This window comes from Zingiber officinale, chromosome 6A (assembly GCF_018446385.1).
Source record: "Zingiber officinale cultivar Zhangliang chromosome 6A, Zo_v1.1, whole genome shotgun sequence".
Lineage (NCBI taxonomy): Eukaryota > Viridiplantae > Streptophyta > Magnoliopsida > Zingiberales > Zingiberaceae > Zingiber > Zingiber officinale.
Genome location: NC_055997.1, coordinates 46,752,876 through 46,755,867, shown reverse-complemented (window position 1 = coordinate 46,755,867; position 2,992 = coordinate 46,752,876). Strand labels below are relative to the sequence as shown.

Genomic DNA, 2,992 nt, shown 5'->3' with positions numbered 1-2,992 from the left:
CAGTTGAGGAAAATAATTTTGAGATCAAACCTGCAATCATATCTATGGTGCAGCAAAATCAATTTGGTGGAGGACCGCATGAAGACCCAAATCAACACTTGGAAGTCTTCTATGAAATATGCAGTACAATGAAAATGAATGGTGTTCCTTCAGAAGCAGTGCATCTACTATTGTTTGGATTTTCTTTGAGAGATAGAGCCAAGAAATGGTTGAATTCTTTGGCTCCAAATAGCATCACCACATGGGAACAATGCGAGCAACAATTTCTTGACAAATTTTATACCCCTAGCAAAACAGCTCATATGAGGAATCTTATTACAAGCTTCAAACAAGTAGACTCAGAATCTTTATTTGAAGCATGGGATAGATACAATAACATGCTCAGACAATGCCCACACCATGGTTTGGAAAGATGGTTAGTGCTACACACGTTCTATAACAGCATCAACTATCACACAAAAGTGTCCCTTGATTCAACTGCTAGAGGGGCACTTATGAACAAGAGTTTAGATGAAGCCGAGGAGATAATCGAGAGCGTAGCACAAAACCACCATCAATGGGCTAATGAAAGAAGTGGTGGCTATTATTGTATGAACCCAACAACAAAAGCATCAAGAAAATTTGATGTTGATGTAGTGACCTTGTTGGCTGCAAAACTGGATGCTCTTATAAAAAAATTTGAGGATATGGGAGCTAGCTCAAACACAGCCAATGTCATTGTTGCTTCTTGTGAAGTATGTGGAAGTTCTGAACATCTAAGTGACTCATGCCCATTGGGGGCTATAACTGTATAAATCAATCAATTAGAGCAATGCGATGCAATCATGGGTTACAATCAGAGGTAGAACAACCCCTACTCAAATACCTACAACCCTGAATGGAAGAGTCATCTTAATTTCTCTTATAGAAATAACCAAGATCAAGGACCATCCATGGGGGCAAGGCCAAATTTTCAATTCGGGCAACAAAATTTTCAGCAACAATCTTCTCAAAGCTTTCCTATGTCCAAAATTGAAAAGATGTTTGAAGAAATTATGTCCAATCAGAATGAAATGAAACAAGCTCAGAACGAAATGAAGCAAGACATTTTGAAGCTTACTCAGAGAATGGATAATTTTGATAGACATCATAAGATTTTGGAAAGTCAGATTGCCCAACTAGCTTCCTCATCTTCTAGAGCACCAGGACAATTACTAGGAAAGCCTGATGTTAATTCCATGGAGCACTGTAATAGAATTGAGCTTAGGAGCGGACGAACCTTGGGAGATCCCCAAGTGACTGCTCCAAAAGGGATGCGCAATGAAGAAGAGCTCTCTCCACCATCACCAAATCAGATTCAAGTAGATGAGGAGAGTACCACTAAGGTTGAAGAGACTCTTCCACTCAACCATCAAAATATAGCAGTCCCTTTTCCTCAAAGATTGATCATGTTAAAGAAAGATGAAGAGTTTGGCAAATTCTTGGAGAAGGTAAAAGAAATTTGTGTGGAGGTACCACTTATTGATGCAATTCTCCAAATGCCCAAGTTTGCCAAATTCCTGAAGGACATCATGTCAAATAAGAGAAAGAAAGGAGACATATAGACCATTACACTTACAGAGGAATGCAGCGCTCTTTTGGGAAAGAATACTTCCCCAAAGTTGAAGGAACTTAGAAGCTTTTATATTCCTTGCAATATAGGAACTGAATTTATTGAAAAAACTTTTTGTGATTTGGGGGCAAGTGTTAGCCTCATTCCTTATTCTATTTGTAATAAGTTAGGTCTCAAAAACGTTAAACTTACTACCATGGCACTACAACTTGCTGATCACTCCCGTAGGTACCCTATGGGTATTGTGGAAGATGTGCCGGTAGAAGTAGGTGGGAGTATAATTCCCACCGATTTTGTTGTGTTAGACATGGAAGAGGACCCGAAAATCTCGATCATATTGGGAAGACCATTCCTTGCTACAGCAGGAGCTATTATTGATGTTAAAAATCATAAACTTTCTTTAGTGATTGGTAAGGAACGGTTGGAATATGATTTGTCTAAAGCCTCTAACCATGTCTCTTCTCTCTTGAATGCTTGTAGCAGGACAAGCATTTACAAATTTGAGGAATAGAATTTTCATCCTCATGGGATGCTACCAAATGAAGAAAACTATGTGGTGGAAGATGTTGGAAGGAGACATCCCAACAAAAATGACAAATATGTTTGCCCTCCAAGGGCAAAGAAAAGAGAGGAGTAATTAGATTGGTCGAGCTAAAGACCTTAAACAAGCGCTTCTTGGGAGGCAACCCAAGGGTTTCTTTTTAGTTAATTTCATTTCATGTCTCTATAATTCTTTGGTAGTGTTTTTACTTGGTTATTGTTCTGTTTTCAGGTTGAAATTTCACTTCCATGAGCTGGCCATGATTTCTTTATGGGCATGGAAGTGTGGGAGGAGCTAGAATAGAGGAGAAGTGTCAATTGGAGTAAAACAGAGCATGGTCGTGTGCTGCACACGGCTAGGCTTACAGTTCAGAAAGTGGAGATGCTTGGGCCGTGTCTACATGACACGGCCGTGTGGAGTCTCCAGAGAAGAGAAGGTATGTGGTCGTGTCTCCGACACGGTCGTGTGAAGAATCCAGAGGAGGAAAGCTTCTCGGTCGTGTCTTACACATGGCCGTGTGAGGGAACCAATGCAAAAGCCTGTACTGGCCGGGCCATCTGACACGGCCGTGTGAAGAATCCAGAGGAGGAAGTTGTTGGGGCCGTGTCATAGACATAGTCATGCATGAGTACCATTGGGGAAGAAGGAGATGGCCGTGCCAATTGGCACGGCCGTGTGACTCAACCCGAGAAGGAGAGGGATATGGCCGTGTGGATCTACACGACCCGTGTGGGGAAACTCTGCAAAGCCGTGTCTACTATACACGGCCAGATCCAGGCCGTGCCCCCCCCCACACACCCTTCATCTTTGCACCCCTTTCTCTCCAAAACTCCTCTTTCATCAAACCTCTCTTCCAAGTT

General features: G+C 41.8%; 1 pseudogene; it reads right to left on the bottom strand.

Annotated features, from left to right (window-relative positions):
- Nucleotides 1-334: 334 nt before the first annotated feature.
- Nucleotides 335-406, bottom strand: LOC121998916 (annotated as a pseudogene).
- Between the last annotated feature and the right edge of the window lie 2,586 nt (nt 407-2,992).